The sequence below is a fragment of the Erpetoichthys calabaricus genome, chromosome 8 (assembly GCF_900747795.2).
Source record: "Erpetoichthys calabaricus chromosome 8, fErpCal1.3, whole genome shotgun sequence".
In the NCBI taxonomy this organism is placed as follows: domain Eukaryota; kingdom Metazoa; phylum Chordata; class Cladistia; order Polypteriformes; family Polypteridae; genus Erpetoichthys; species Erpetoichthys calabaricus.
Window position 1 is genome coordinate 125,440,447 of NC_041401.2, and position 17,694 is coordinate 125,458,140.

Genomic DNA, 17,694 nt, shown 5'->3' on the forward strand with positions numbered 1-17,694 from the left:
ACTCCACCTGTGGTAAATTCACTTGATTGGACATGATTTGGAAAGGCACACACGTGTCTATATAAGGTCCCACAGTTGACAGTTCATGTCGGAGCACAAACAAAGCATGAAGTCAAAGGAACTGTCTGTAGACCTCCTAGACAGGATTGTCTCGAGGCACAAATCTGGGGATGGTTACAGAAAAATTTCTGCTGCTTTGAAGGTCCCAATGAGCACAGTGGCCTCCATCATCCGTAAGTGGAGCTGGCTGGCCATCTAAACTGAGCGATCTGGGGAGAAGGGCCTTAGTCAGGGAGGTGACCAAGAACCCGATGGTCACTCTGTCAGAGCTCCAGAGGTCCTCTGTGGAGAGAGGAAAACCTTCCAGAAGGACAACCATCTCTGCAGCAATCCACCAATGAGGCCTGTTTGGTAGAGTGGCCAGACGGAAGCCAATCCTTAGTAAAAGGCACATGGCAGCCCGTCTGGAGTTTGCCAAAAGGCACCTGAAGGACTCTCGGAAAATGAGAAAGAAAATTCTCTGGTCTGATGAGACAAAGATTGAACTCTTTGGTGTGAATGCCAGGCGTCAAGTTTGGAGGAAACCAGGCACCGCTCATCACCAGGCCAATACCATCCCTACAGTGAAGCATGGTGGTGGAAGCATCATGCTGTGGGGATGTTTTTCAGCAGCAGGGACTGGGAAACTAGTCAGGATAAAGGGGAAGATGACTGCAGCAATGTACAGAGACATCCTGGATGAAAACCTGCTCCAGAGCACTCTTGACCTCAGACTGGGGCAACAGTTCATCGTTCAGCAGGACAACGACCCTAAGCTTGTGGCACCATATTGAAGAAGACTTGAGGCTGTAATTGCTGCCAAAGGTGCATCGACAAAGTATTGAGCAAATGCTGTGAATTTTCACATTGTCATTATGGGGTGTTGTGTGTAGAATTCTGAGGGAAAAAAATTAATTGAATCCATTTTGGAATAAGGCTGTAACATAACAAAATGTGGAAAAAGTGATGCGCTGTGAATACTTTCCAGATGCACTATATATTTAATATAATATATAGCATTCTAGACTGAGTCTCGACGACCTGAAATGTGTGGGTGGTTACCTACCAGGTAACGCTTGTGGTTGGTCTGCCATTCGGCAAACATTCGCCACGGTGCCCTTTTTCACTTGCGAGAAGCAGATCATGGAATGTTGCATAGTTTTACTGTCAAATAAAGCAGAGTATGACACACGTGTTTCGCCATCATTTGGGCTCATCAGGCGTACACACTATAAAACTATGCAACATTCCATGATCTGCTTCTCGCAACTGAAAGAGGGCACCGTGGTGGATGTTTGCCGAATGGCAGACCAACCACAAGCGTTACCTGGTAGGTAATCACCCACACAATTCAGATCATCGAGACTCAGTCTACGAATGCAATGAATGTAATTACTCCGGACCTACAGGCTGTCAAATAAACGAACCACACGCCATGGCGCAGTGTAAAGGGGCTTTGTCTCTGACGTCCGAGGTTTGATTCCCCCGAGAGGGGAGCAGTAGAGTGTGTACGCCTGTTGAGCCCAAATAAGGGCGAAACACGTGTCGCATACTCTTTGCTTTATTTGACAGTAAAACTATGCAATATATATATTATATATATAAAAAGGTAGACGACCCTCGTTAACAATGATTATATAGTACCTGCGGCGGCACGGTGGCGCAGTGGGTAGCGCTGCTGCCTCGCAGTTGGGACACCTGGGGACCTGGGTTCGCTTCCCGGGTCCTCCCTGCGTGGAGTTTGCATGTTCTCCCTGTGTCTGCGTGGGTTTCCTCCGGGCGCTCCGGTTTCCTCCCACAGTCCAAAGACATGCAGGTTAGGTGGATTGGCGATTCTAAATTGGCCCTAGTGTGTGCTTGGTCTGTGGGTGTGTTTGTGTGTGTCCTGCGGTGGGTTGGCACCCTGCCCGGGATTGGTTCTTGCCTTGTGCCCTGTGTTGGCTGGGATTGGCTCCAGCAGACCCCCGTGACCCTGTGTTCGGATTCAGCGGGTTGGAAAATGGATGGATATAGTACCTGCAGATCAACATCTTTTCTTCGAAGATTGCAAACGTCTGTAGACTATAAAAAGTTGGATGTAAGCGAGGTCGAATTTTATTACAACAAAAGTTCATAAAAAACTGGGAAAACCATCTTAGCTCAACAAAAGGAATAGCTTATATAGTCAGCCTGAAAGACTTGCTTGAGGCACAGGTTTTCAATATTTAATATATTTTAAACATATTTCCTGAATACATAACAAATAACACAATTAGCAAGTATGAATAGAGTAGGGATCAATACTCAATGGTTCACCCTGCTGCCTCACAGCTCCAGAAACATATGTTTGGCTTCAATTATAATCAAAAGCTGTGTAGAATCTACAAGATATGGTATGAGTGAAAAAGGCAAGGGGTGTGCTTGTTGCCCATTGTCTGTTTAAGTCAAGGATTCCAAAAGCACTTGGGGAGGTGGAAGGGAGACTTTTTGCATTACAGTATCACCATTTCTGCTTTTAAATAACATTCCACAGATTTTTCAGGCCACTCGCTTTACACATTTGAATATATACTGATTTATTTTATGTGTAATAAATATATATATATACATACAGTATATATTAAAAACTATTCCAAAGGTGTAATATACAGTGGTGTGAAAAACTATTTGCCCCCTTCCTGATTTCTTATTCTTTTGCATGTTTGTCACACAAAATGTTTCTGATCATCAAACACATTTAACCATTAGTCAAATATAACACAAGTAAACACAAAATGCAGTTTTTAAATGATGGTGTTTATTATTTAGGGAGAAAAAAAATCCAAACCTACATGGCCCTGTGTGAAAAAGTAATTGCCCCCTTGTTAAAAAATAACCTAACTGTGGTGTATCACACCTGAGTTCAATTTCCGTAGCCACCCCCAGGCCTGATTACTGCCACACCTGTTTCAATCAAGAAATCACTTAAATAGGAGCTGCCTGACACAGAGAAGTAGACCAAAAGCACCTCAAAAGCTAGACATCATGCCGAGATCCAAAGAAATTCAGGAACAAATGAGAACAGAAGTAATTGAGATCTATCAGTCTGGTAAAGGTTATAAAGCCATTTCTAAAGCTTTGGGACTCCAGCGAACCACAGTGAGAGCCATTATCCACAAATGGCAAAAACATGGAACAGTGGTGAACCTTCCCAGGAGTGGCCGGCCGACCAAAATTACCCCAAGAGCGCAGAGACGACACTTCCGAGAGGTCACAAAAGACCCCAGGACAACGTCTAAAGAACTGCAGGCCTCACTTGCCTCAATTAAGGTCAGTGTTCACGACTCCACCATAAGAAAGAGACTGGGCAAAAAACGGCCTGCATGGCAGATTTCCAAGACGCAAACCACTGTTAAGCAAAAACAACATTAGGGCTCGTCTCAATTTTGCTAAGAAACATCTCAATGATTGCCAAGACTTTTGGGAAAATACCTTGTGGACTGATGAGTCAAAAGTTGAACTTTTTGGAAGGCAAATGTCCTGTTACATCTGGCGTAAAATGAACACAGCATTTCAGAAAAAGAACATCATACCAACAGTAAAATATGGTGGTGGTAGTGTGATGGTCTGGGGTTGTTTTGCTGCTTCAGGACCTGGAAGGCTTGCTGTGATAGATGGAACCATGAATTCTACTGTCTACCAAAAAATCCTGAAGGAGAATGTCCGGCCATCTGTTCGTCAACTCAAGCTGAAGCGATCTTGGGTGCTGCAACAGGACAATGACCCAAAACACACCAGCAAATCCACCTCTGAATGGCTGAAGAAAAACAAAATGAAGACTTTGGAGTGGCCTAGTCAAAGTCCTGACCTGAATCCAATTGAGATGCTATGGCATGACCTTAAAAAGGCGGTTCATGCTAGAAAACCCTCAAATAAAGCTGAATTACAACAATTTTGCAAAGATGAGTGGGCCAAAATTCCTCCAGAGCGCTGTAAAAGACTCATTGCAAGTTATTGCAAACGCTTGATTGCAGTTATTGCTGCTAAGGGTGGCCCAACCAGTTATTAGGTTCAGGGGGCAATTACTTTTTCACACAGGGCCATGTAGGTTTGGATTTTTTTTTCTCCCTAAATAATAAAAACCACCATTTACAAACTGCATTTTGTGTTTACTTGTGTTATATTTGACTAATGGTTAAATGTGTTTGATGATCAGAAACATTTTGTGTGACAAACATGCAAAAGAATAAGAAATCAGGAAGGGGGCAAATAGTTTTTCACACCACTGTAAATGATAGTAAATTTCTATTTTCTCTTCCATATTTTCCCCAGATGTTAATACCGTATATACTCATGTATAAGTCGGGTCTTGAAACCGAAAAAAAAAAAAAAAAGAAAAAAAAAATCAAAAAAATGAGACCCCCGACGTATACACCCATTTAAAAATTGCGACAAATCTTCTTGCCTCCTCCAATCTCGCATCAGTTTCTCAGACACATTGAATTTTGTTGCAACAGCGTAATTTAATTTAAAACAAGCTTCATATTTTCTTCTGATTTGACGCTCCATAGATAGATAGATAGATAGATAGATAGATAGATAGATACTTTATTAATCCCAATGGGAAATTCACATATTAGATAAGGGATGCTCTTATGATAAAGGTGTACGAGGGTGTGAGACACAAAAAACATAAAACAGTGCAAACGTTGCTTCAGAATAGCTTGGGCATCACTGTGTAGTCACATAGGCACGAGAGTATGCTCCGTGGTTACTCTCTCAGGTGGGCGTTAGCATATCATAATCTCTTGGACCAATAGCGTGAGTTTTCCGCATTTAACTTATACAACTGACATTATAAATTATCATAAATTATACAATAAAATCAAGTCCCGACGTATCCATGGGAGAACTTATCCTAGAGTATATACGGTACTTCATTACTTAATTTAGATGTGTTTTAGATGTATATGGAACTGAGAGATTTCAGTTTTGGATTTTTAATAAATTTGCAAATGTTTCTGAAAGCATGGCTTCACTTTGTCATTATAGGTTATTGAGTGTAGATTGATGAGAAAAAAATGACAAATTTAGCCATTTAAAATTAAATCTACAACGCATTAAAGTGTGAATAAAGTAGTGGGTCTGAATCCACTGCATACATCTCTATACATGTATAGACTCATACAAGGAGGGACCCAAAAATTCCCAGAATTGTTAAGACAGAAAAAAAATATATATATATTTATTATAAAACTCCCCAATTCCCCTTTGGTCACCTATAAAACACTCTCCTTGGGATGCAATACACTTGTATCAGCTTTTCTCTAATACCTGGAAACATTTCCTGCACTCATCTTTTGTTGCCATATATAGAGCCTCCTGTGTTTTTACCTAGATCTCTAACATGTTAGAAAAACTTCTTCCCTTCTGTTCTATATTTATTTTAAGAAACAAAAAGAAGTCACATGAAGTGAGATCTAGCAAATATGGGAAGTTTGAATAAATAACCACATAGCTTTTGGTCAATAATGTTTTGACTGACAATGAAGTTTGTGCAGGTGCATTGTCATAGTGCAAAATCTAGTTTTGGCTGTAACACTCCTCCAGATATTTATTCCTGATGGTTTCCCATAGACAACTCAGCAAATCAGTAGAGGATTGTTGCATCTCAAGGAGTGTATTTTGAGAGATCACTCAAAAAGAATCACTCTAAGTTTGATAATAGTTTTGTGCTTTTGTTTTTTATAACCAATTGGCGCCCCCTTGTACCAACAAAACAGCTCGGACCCATTGAGGCATGGACTCCACAAAACCTCTGAAGGTGTCCTGTAGTATCTGGCACCAAGTACTTTAAGTCCTGTAACTTGTGAGTCGGGGCCTCCATGAATAAGGCTTGTTGTTTTCAGTACACCCCCCCAGATTCTCAATCAGGCTAAGATCTGGGGAATTTGGAGGCCAAGTCAACACTTGGGCTCGTTGTCATATTCGTCAAACCATTCCCAAATAATTTTTGCAATGTGGTAGAGTGCATTATCCTGCTAAAATAGACCATCAGGGAATTCTATTGTCATGAAGGAATGTATGTGGTCTGCAACCATCACTGGGTAGGTGGTACATGTCAAAGTAACATCCAGATGATCCAGATGAATGCAAGGACCAAAGGTTTCCCAGCAGAACACTTAACAGAGCATTGTACTGCAAACCGCTGGCTTGCCTTCTCCTATAGCGCAACCTGCAACCATCTCTTCCCCAGGTAAACGACACAAACACACCCAGCCATCCACATGATCTAAAAGAACACATGATTCATCTGCCCAGGCCACCTACTTCCATTGCTCCACGGTCCAGTTCTGAAGCTTACATGGACACTGTAGGAGCTTTTGACAGTGGACAAGGGTCAGCCGGGTGCTGAGACTGGCCTATAGCTATGCAGCTCCATATGCATCAATTTGTGATGTATTGTGTGTTCCGACACATTTCTATCATGCCTAGTGTTAAGTTTTTCAGCAATATGTACTACAGAAGCTTTTCTGTGGAACTAGACTAGATGGGCTAGCCATCACTCCACATTCACGAATCCCTGAAGCCACAAAAAAAAAAAAAGCCGTAATACCAGGCCACCTTAAATTCCTTCACACCGCCTCATCAGTGTCTTTGTTTAACAGATGTTTCAAATCAAGTCTGACAAAAAGTTCTCCTAGCTCAAGTCTATTTATCTGGGTGTGATAATTCTAGGTCTAGAATTGTATAAGGTAAATAATATACTGTTATTTGAAACTCATGGATTTCATGTGTGTTCCGTGTCTACAACGATTTGGGTAAATGAAGGATGACAGGAAATGCGAAGCAAGAAACACTGAACACATAAACTAAAACAGAAACTTTTTTCATGTTATAGTACTAATGACAAAATGTTGACATGAAGTGTTCAAATATCAAATAAACACTTTCACAAATGGTACATGTCTAACAAAACAAGTGCACTTTTATTCAAGAATATAACTGAAGAAAAAGAAATTGGGTTAGGGTACAATGCTGACACATCCGCTTGCCTGATGCAGAGGTAAGAACTGCTGTCTCTTAATCAAGAGGTTGCCGGTTCGACTCCAGGTCCTTCCACCTCCCCGCAAGAAATGTCCAGTCACACATAAGAACAACGCATCCACACAAGGCATAAAGGCAAAAGATGGCACCATTTGGATGCTGCAAGAGGTTGGGCATCATCCTGCCAGTGAATCTGCCACACACACATCCTTCAACAAAACAGCAGGGCCTACAGAGCTTGCCAAGGTATCGTGCAAGGTAATTAACAGGTGCCACTGCAACTAGATAATCAATGTTATTCACTTCAGTAGTTTTAATATTCAAATATATCCAAAAACTGTAATAAAATATATTCAGACACAAAAGAAAGTCAAGCAACTTCCATACACTTACAGCACTTGCCTAATGCAATTTTTGGGACAACGGAGGCCACAGCCTGAGCTTATTCTGGAAGCTTCAGACTTTAAGGTGGGAACAAATCCAAATAAGACATGAATCAATCACAAAGTAAACTCCTGTATATACCTCATAACAAAAAAGGATGTAGAAGGGAAATGAAAAAACCAATAGCAAAGCTACAGTGGAACCTCGGTTCACGACCATAATTCGTTCCAAACCTCTGGTCGTAAACCGAATTGGTCGTGAACCGAAGCAATTTCCCCCATAGGATTGTATGTAAATACAATTAATCCGTTCCAGACCGTACGAACTGTAAGCTAATATATTTTTTAAAATATTTTTTAAGCACAAATATAGTTAATTACACCATAGAATGCACAGTGCAACAGTAAACTAATGTAAAAACATTGAATAACACTGACACAAACACCCACGCTCCCTGCTCAGCTGCACGTGTAAGCTCGCTCTCAGCTGCACGCACTCTCTCTCTCATCAGCACGCAAGCCTGCTCTCTCTCTCTCTCTCTAACATTGCAGCAGTTCGCGCTATAGTCTTACAACCCGATCGTTGTATAAACACTTTTTTTTGTTTTATGAGTTTTAAGCACGGGGGGAAAAAAGGAACATTTGAACAAATCCGAACTTTATTTAAAACCCAACCACAAGCAACCAAGAAAATAACATTGTAAGAGTTTGTGCTATAGTCTTTATGACCCGATCACTGTATAAACACTAAGCACAGGGGGGAAAAAAGGAACATTTGAACAAATCCAAACTTTATTTAAAAACCAACCACAAGCAACCAAGAAAATAATATTGCAGGAGTTCATGCCCGATCGCTGTATAAACACTTTTTTTAATGAGTTTTAAGCACAGGGGGGAAAAAAAGGAACATTTGAAAAATCTGTAATACAAAAACTAACCATAAACCACCAAGAAACTAACCTTGCATGAGTCGAGTTCTGGCATAAAGTGAGGAGGGACTGGGGGGAGAGGAGGTTACAGTTTTGAGGGAGAGTCTGGCTCCGCGATGGAGGGATGTTTTCCTTCAGGTGTTTTCTCTCTTGTGATTTCTTGGGTTTCTGGCATTTTTAGCTGTTTAGCTGGTGGATCAGACTTAGTGAAATAGCGGTCTAATGTGACTTGCCTTTTCCTACGCATTAAAATTTTTCGGAAATGCGAGACGACATTGTCGTTCATCATGTTTATCACTCTGTTCGTAACCACTTTGTCAGGGTGGTTCTTTTCGAAAAAATCCTGACACTCGTTCCATTTTTCCATGATGGCTTTTATCTCATGACTTTTTATAACTGCCCTTTCTTCTTCTTCCCCGGAGGACTGCTCCTCGGTGAGCAACCTAAGCTGCTCCTGCTGGAGTTTAGAGAGTTCCTCCGTCGTCAGCTCCTCCTTGTGATCCAGGACCAGCTCCTCGTTGTCCTCATTGTCCAATTCAAGACCCATGCTCTTGCCCATGGACACAATCTCATCCACAACAGGAGGCTCAAAGCTTTCTAAAACCTGTTCAGGAATGCATTCTGGCCAAAGTTTCTTCCAGGCCGAGATCAAGGTGCGGTGTGTGACGTCTTCCCAGGCTTTATCAATGAGGCCGATGCAATGAACAATATTAAAGTGGTTCTTCCAGAACTCTTTCAGGGTCAAAGACGTCTCCTCGGTCACATTGAAACACCTGGTGAATAGTTCTTTGGTGTACAGTTTCTTAACATTTGAAATAACCTGCTGGTCCATGGGCTGCAGAAGAGTCGTCGTCGTGTTGGGGGGGAGGAACACGACCTTAATAAAGTCGTACTCCTCGACCATATCGTCAACCAAATTTGGAGGGTGTGCCGGTGCATTGTCCATCAGAAGAATGCATTTTTTAGGCAGGTTATTCTCTTCAAGATATCGCTTCACAGCGGGAGCGAAAGCCTCATGCAGCCATTCCAAAAACAAAGTCCTTGTGACCCACCCCTTCGTGTTTGCCCTCCACATCACAGGCAGTCTGGCTTTGTTTACATTGTGCTGTTTGAAAGCATGAGGGTTCTCAAATTGGTAAACAAGTAGCGGCTTGATTTTTATGTCGCCACTAGCGTTAGCACACAGCAAAACGGTTAACCTGTCCATCATTGGTTTATGGCCGGGCATAGCCTTCTCTTCCTGGGTAATGTAGGTCCTCTTCGGCATCCTCTTCCAGAACAATCCGGTCTCGTCGCAGTTGAAGATTTGTTGCGGGATGTAGCCTTCGTCCTCCACTAATTTTGTGAAATTTTTCACAAATTCTTTCGCAGCTTCAGCGTCTGAACTAGCAGCCTCTCCATGCCTTACCACACTAGGAATGCCACTTCTCTTGCGAAACTTTTCAAACCATCCTCTACTGGCTTTAAATTCCTCACTTTCACCACTCGTAGAAGGATAGTTTTGCAGCAAATCACCATGAATCTTCCTGGCTTTCTCGAATAACATCGCCTCGCTTACGCTATCCCCTGCAAGTTGCTTCTCGTTCAGCCACACTAGCAAAAGTTTTCCCACCTCTTCCAGCACTTGAGGCCTCTGCTTGGTTAACATTGTAACTGCTTTTGCAACATCAGCAGCTTTAATAGATTCTTTCTGCTTTAGAATAGTCGAAATCATAGATTTTGACTTCTTGTACTCGGCGGCAAGATCAGTAACACGAACGCCACGCTCATACTTTTCAATAATTTCTTTCTTTACTTCGATTTCAATTTTCTGCAAAACTTTCTTCTCACCACTCTTCACTTGCTTAGAAGCCATGGTTAACTGCAAAAGCACACGAAATACCGTAGAGCACAAAGAGTTCACAGGTAAAGCACGCACGTCTGACTGAGAACAATGAACAGGGATAGGCTGAACACGTGCTTAAATACAGTAATTGGCGCGTACGAACCGGAAGGGAAATGAAATAGAGCACAAAGAGTTCACAGCCAAAGCACGCATGCAGGCACGTACAAGCAAGCACGTCTGACCAAGAACAATGCAACACGTGCGGAATTCATCGGCGCGCACAAACCAAAAGGGAAACTGGCTTGTTCGTATACCGAGTGTGTGGTCGTGAACCAAGGCAAAAGTTTGGCGAACTTTTTGGTCGTAAACCGAGTTGTACGTGTACCGAGGCGTTCGTGAACCGAGGTTCCACTGTATATGCAAATTCCACCCAGACTGGACCAACCTGCAATTTGTAATTAATAAAATATTAGTATATTGCAAGTGTTCAAATGCAGTAAAAACTACATACATACAAACAGAAGGCTAAGTATGACTTCAAATAAACAGATGTTGGGTATCTGGCGATAGGAATCTATATTTTTGGAAAACCACCCAATATCCACCTATGCATAGAGACGATTAATCATGTCATGATTCCAAAAATAACAGGTGAATGCAGCATTACATATTTTCAGAATTATACACATCTCTCACATTCAGGGTTTGATGCAACAGACAGTGGCAAAACAGTGTTCATGCAGTTGCTGGTACTTATATTAGCTATTTTGACACGCTTTCTAATCTTGATGCTATTTGATCTCGACATGCTAAGAAATGTCACCATTGAGTTACATTTATTAAATTCAGAGTCCAAAATATATTGATTGAAAAGAATCATGGACTTAACAATAATAATGTAGAGATATAGGACCCAACAGTATGAGACGCAAAGAAATGACAACTGTAACTCTAGTCTATTAACAGGTAAAATGAAAATAATTGTTTCCAACCAGCACTGCATACAACTTATACAAACAATTACAAGTAACACAAACAATACTATATTTGGCCAGCAAAATCCTACCACCACCTCCTCACAGGGCCAGCCGGAAACACTTGGCTTACAGTGGGGGCCTTGAACAACAAATGGTGTGTCACCTCAGTTGGGGTATTTTTTCATCACATCAACCATGCTATGCCCTTCAAAACTAGACTTGGTATGCTAGGGTGTCCCCAGTTAATGACATGCATCGCCCTCACCCGAACAATATGAGAAATGTACAAGGGCTACCTGCTCATGGATGGAGTAGGCCAAAGAAGCTAGCTCACTACTGCCACCACATCAATGACAATACTTACGACTGGCAACCATTAACATCGGTACACTTACTGGGCACAGTCATGAATTTGCAGCCAACGACACTGCATGTGTACAGGAGACAAAATTGATGGAGATGTCTGCAAAGGCTACAAAGTCTTCTGCAGTGACCACATGAAAAATCAAAATGGTGCTGAGGTGGTCGTCAGCAAGAAACTTCAGGACAAGTTGTTGAGATTACCGCATCTTTGACTGCCTCTTGTCCATTAAAGTCGACACTGGGTCATCAGTCCTGTGAATGTTCACCTGTTATGCTCAGCAACGGGATGCCCAAATGATTTAAAGGTCGAATTTTGGGAACGCATCAATACTCATCTTCAATCTAACAACCAAGATGAACACCTGTTGGTCAGGAGTGACCTGAATGGTCACGTGGGTACAACGAGCGATGGCTAGACTCGATTCAACGGCAGACAGGGTTTTGGAGACTGAAACTGGTTGCATCCTGGGTTGCACCAAGGCCCACGGTCTCATTAGTGCTAACACCTTCTTGAACAAAAGGCCATCCCAATTGGCCACTTACATTAGTGGCAGACGATTGACCCAAATTGATTATTGACTGATCCACCAGAAGCTGTCCATTGATGCCAAAGTGATTCAATGCAACACCACTGCCCTCCAATATCGGCTACTCATCCACGACTTCCATCTTAACCTTTGGTTGCCACCGTGTCAGCACACAACTTTTCCCAAAAAGTTCAAGTGGTGGAAGATGGTGGAAAATAAGAATCAACTAGCCACTGCCCACAGTCCCCTCGATATAAACTCTGATCAGCCAGTGAAAGCCTTCTGAAGCAATCTCACAGACCAAATCTGCAACGCTGCTGTAAAGACGTTGGGGAAAACTAAGCCTATGTACCGATTTATCAACAAACAAGTCTGGTGGTAGAGTGAGGCAGTCCAGACAGCCATCAACAACAAGAAAGCAGCATACAAGGCCTGGATGCAATCACGTCATTAAGTTATTATTAGATAGATACTTTATTAATCCCAAGGGGAAATTCACATACTCCAGCACCACCTTACTGACACAAAAAACAATATTAAAAATTGATAATAATGCAGGTAAAAAAACAGACAATATCTTTGTATAATGTTAATGTTTACTCCCCCGGGTGGAATTAAAGAGTCGCATAGTTTGGGGAAGGAACGATCTTCTCAGTCTATCAGTGGAGCAGGACATTGACAGCAGTCTGTCGCTGAAGCTGCTCTTCTGTCTGGAGATGACACTGTTTAGTGGATGCAGTGGATTTTCCATAATTGATAGGAGCCTGCTGGGCGCTCGTCGCTCTGCCACAGATGTCAAACTGTCCAGCTCCATGCCAACAATAGAGCCTGCCTTCCTCACCAGTTTGTCCAGGCGTGAGGCGTCTTTCTTCTTAATGCTGCCTCCCCAGCACACCACCGCGTAGAAGAGGGCGTTCGCCACAATCGTCTAATAGAACATCTGCAACATCTTATTGCAGATGTTGAAGGACGCCAGCCTTCTAAGGAAGTATAACCGGCTCTGTCCTTTCTTACACAGAGCATTAGTATTGGCAGTCCAGTCTAATTTATCATCCAGCTGCATCCCAGGTATTTATAGGTTTGCACCATCTGCACACTGTCACCTCTGATGATCACGGGGTCCATGAGGGGTCTGGGCCTCCTAAAATCCACCACCAGCTCTTTGGTTTTGCTGGTGTTCAGGTGTAGGTGGTTTGAGTCGCACCATTTAACAAACTCATTGATTAGGTCCCTATACTCCTCCTCCTGCCCACTCCTGATGCAGCCCACGATAGCAGTGTCATCAGCGAACTTTTGCACGTACCAGGACTCCGAGTTGTATTGGAAGTCCGATGTATATAGGCTGAACGGGGCCGGAGAAAGTACAAAGCACTGAAATCAGCGGGGAAATAAGTATCATCTGCAAAGGCCCAGCACTATGCTAATTTGTATGAAGAGCTGGAAAAACCCAATTTACCATCTTGCCAACACAAGACATTAGTCAGATCACCACTATATAAATGTAATGAATAATAATAATAACATCAACAGCCCCAATAACTAAGTTCTGTGTGAGATCCATGCACCATCCTACAACTCAGGAGTGAATATTTCTGCTGTGAAGGATTTCCACACCCAACGATTCCCAATGCCAAACCAATTCTGGGACCAGTCTTGCCAAGCAGCATCCATGAACTCAACTCTATCATCTGCAAAATGAAGCATGGAAATGCTACCGGGCCCGACAATATTCCTGTTAAACTGTGTACATTTTTTGGATGTCAGTGTTGAAATCCTCATGGTGCTCTTTAACAAGATCATTGAAGGTGGTGTAGTGCCCCAAGCTTAAACAAGGAGCATCACAGTGGCGATCTGGAATAGTAACCGAATGCGCCAACTACCACCAGATCCACCTATTGTGCCATGCAATGAAAACATTTGTGCAGATCCTCGGCATTGGCTTTTGTGTCATCATCAAGATCACCCCAAACCAGAATTGTTTAATTAGGGTAACTAGGACAATAGACACCATCTACGCCAAACGACTGCTAATGAAGAGACATCTGGAAAAGAAAAAGTCTATCCACGTGGCATTCCTCAACCTTGAAAGCGCCTTCGATTGGGTGTTGCACAATTTAATTTCCTGTGGTGGGCTGGCGCTCTGCCCGGGATTTGTTCCTGCCTTGCGCCCTGTGCTGGCTGTGATTGGCTCCAGCAGACCCCCCGTGACCCTGTATTAGGATATAGCAGGTTGGACAATGACAGACAATTTCATTTGGCATGTGCTCCGATCCCAAGGCGTCCCAGAAGCCCACGTGTGCTGGGTCCGAGTCCTGTACCAAGATGTCCTGATGGAATTTCACCACCTTTCTTTATCCAAACCAGCATCCTCCAAGAATCAGTCCTGTCACTTCTCTTGTTTATCCCAAGTATGGACATGGTCACTGCCGATATTCAATCTTCACACTCCTGTATGTCCACAATGTCTTCCTCTCAAAGGAGACACGGCAAGAGGAAAATGGAAAGCAGCTAAACATCAAGAAGACCGTGTACATGAAATGTGGTCCATCCCTATAGATAGCCAGGACCTGATCAAATCCACCCAGTTCAGGTATCTGGTTTCCATGATGAGTACTAATGGCAACACTTAACCCGATGCCCGCACCTGTGTTAATGTCGCCTTGCTCAAGTGGCATCAAGTGAAAGGGATCCTCTTCAATCATAAGATACTCATACACCTCAAGGTTAAAATCTACAAGATGGTGGTGCAGCCAGTGGCCCTGTATGGAGCTGAATGCTGGGAGGCAACTGTGAAACATAAACAAACGCTGCATGTCATGGAAAAGTGAATGCTCTGTTTGGATACTCGGACTGATAAGTTTGGCCCACGTTATGAACAAGGACATTTAGAAGATGTGAGAGACACCCTTACGATGGTATGGTCATATAGTCATGTGTTCAAATGTACAGTATCAGTTTAGATAGAAGACGACTATGTGGCCGGCCAGCCAAAGAAGTGTTGGATAGATAGGCTATGAGAAGGCATGCAGCACTTCGTTTCCCCAAGAAGGGTTGTCTTTGATCCGGTCAAGTGGAGAAAGGCGAACAAACATACAGACTCTGCACCTCTGCAAGCCAAACGCTAGGACAAAGAAAAGAAGAAGAAGAAAGGCAAACAATACTATCTTCACATAGATCTTGAGAAAACCTGGGATTGAAAGAAACTACATTGTGTTTCTTTCCTTCTATTTATTCATGTGCTCACCCAATGGTCGAAAAAATATTTTTATTCTGACGTTATTACAGTTTGAGTATAATTATATTTTATGTTACAGTGCCATATTTATTAAATAAGGCCCATTAATGGACGGAAACCTACGGAGCAAATCAGAAGAGGATACTCTGGATGCCAAGAGGTAGAAAAACTTGTTCTAAATGAGCGTGTAATTATATATTGACATAGTTACATCAGATAAACAATACAACTGATGGCTGTATGTTTATACACAAATAAGAAACAAATATGTCCCAATAGTGAGACTTCCGGGACTTTCCGATAAACAGATGTTATACTGTATTTCGAAGAACTGTCATTAATGACCATAGACACAGTGCTATAATATTTTAACTTACAAACACGTTTCGCTTTTTCAAAAGACAAAACAATGCAAATTTCAGTAGTCAGTTACATTGTGTTATATAGGCGGAAGAATGTACATTCTGGGGGAAAAAAATGCTCCTAAGGTCGAGTGTAGACGTCTACTCGGAAACCCACTGCATTCTGGAAAACGTAGTTTATTATTCTGCGACTTCTCACGTATTTTCCCCAAAACGTTATCGGCACCGACTTCATCTCCCGAAATGCAACGCGATTCGCACGCCGTTCAACCCTAACTAAGTGAACCATGGAGTTTGTAGTTCGCACTCTACCACTTCCACCGTTTATTCAGATCTGCACATACCACCCTTAAAAACTACAAGTGCCATCAAACAACCTAAACAAGTGAACAACTCACTTCCGGCCAACCTCAACCCGAAGCCGAATCTGAAATAGACGTTAGTCGATTTGCGTCTGTGTGCTTTACAAAAATGGAAAAATGAAACGTCGCCTTTTTGATGCACTGTTACTGCGTATAAAGGTGCACCTTGTTTCATTTTAAAACACTCTCATAAGACAGTGTAAGCGTCTGTATGCTTACCTGGGAGGTATCTCACACCCGCTTCCACTCCGCTCGAGCTCGCTGCTCTTCTCGTGAAGCTGCTCGGAACATGTACACGTCACAAACTAAACTAGAACAGCGGTACGAAGAGCCCGCCCCATGCTCTGTAGCTGGAGGAACACGCCGCGCTTACTTAACCAGAGAGGCCTTTTAACATTTCTTCGTGTTAGTCTTCTTGCTACCGAATTTCGCAGTTATTAAATTAGCAAATTACTTTTTAAATAATTTCACTGATAGTTATTGATTACTTGATTTTATAACCATATTATAGTGTCTCTAACAATATCTTAATCGTTTTTTAATCTAAACAAAGAATTAAAGGCATGTACATAACCTACAGTGCCGTGAAAAGCATTTGCACTCTCCGATTTCCCCTGTTTGCAAAATGACAAACAAAAGATTACATACTTTGTTTCTGATAGCGAAACAAATTTAGGATGATGCAAAAGACCACCTAAGGAAACACATTGAACATTTTTTAAATGATCATTTGAGTTATTAAAGGAAAAAAGTCCATCAACACCTACAGTACTTCACCCAGATGAAAAAGTAATTGCTCCCTCAGACACTAAATAACCAATCACCTAAATTTAAATGATTACTGGTTCAGTTAGAATAGACACAGCCAAATTTAATCCAAGAGCACATAGAAAGTTTATCCTGGATGTCACAGAAGAACCTAAATGAACAGGCCCCTGTCGGCTCAGTTAATGTCAGCATTATGGAAGAATAATTTTAGGGTAACATAGCATTCATATTTAAGAAATAGCATAAAGGGTTAATAAATGTCGGAAACGAGATAAAGGTCAAGTGAACTACAAAATGTGCACTGAAATATAAGAATTGGTTTAGGAAAAATACTGAGATGGTCAAGTAAATAATGAATGTACCAGAAGAAAGGTTGATGTAATATGCAAAATGTACTGAAGGATGACTAAGAAATCAGCAGATGTCCTATAAACTAGAATGGACAGTTATTATATGCACAGAAGTTTCAAGGGTGGTGGCTCATCTCAAAAGGTATAAGAAGAACCAGAATATAATATAATATACTTTTATTTTATATAAATCATCTGGGTGTAAACCAATGAACCACCCAGAGTAAAATGTATGCATTGACATTGACACTGTATGTAAATTCAGCAGTTTATAAAATGAACCTCTATTCTTTGTTTCTCTGACTATTCTGATCATTCTGACAATGCTGAAACAGACTGCTTTTGAAGAATGCTCCCTCCAAGGCATTTTGCCGACAAGTAATTAAAAGATACAATGAACACCTTTTCTCCAGCCTGATTACTGAATTGTCCTGTTAGAGGACGTTTCTTTCTTTAATAAGATGTTAAATTTCAACCACAGCATTCATTATTCCACTTTTAGAAAGCTATGGGGAAAAATGGTATCCTATGGAAATTTGCAAAGGAAAAACTACTGCTAAACAAGAGGA

At 41.9% G+C, this 17,694-nt stretch overlaps 1 protein-coding gene across 1 annotated transcript in view; it reads right to left on the reverse strand.

Annotated features, from left to right (window-relative positions):
• rer1 (retention in endoplasmic reticulum sorting receptor 1) overlaps positions 1 to 16,330 on the reverse strand; it is a 60,381-nt gene extending 44,051 nt beyond the window's left edge. Inside the window, exon 1 of the mRNA XM_028807449.2 lies at positions 16,227 to 16,330. The gene's annotated coding sequence lies outside the window, so the exon portion shown is untranslated. The remainder of the gene's footprint in view (positions 1 to 16,226) is intronic.
• Between the last annotated feature and the right edge of the window lie 1,364 nt (positions 16,331 to 17,694).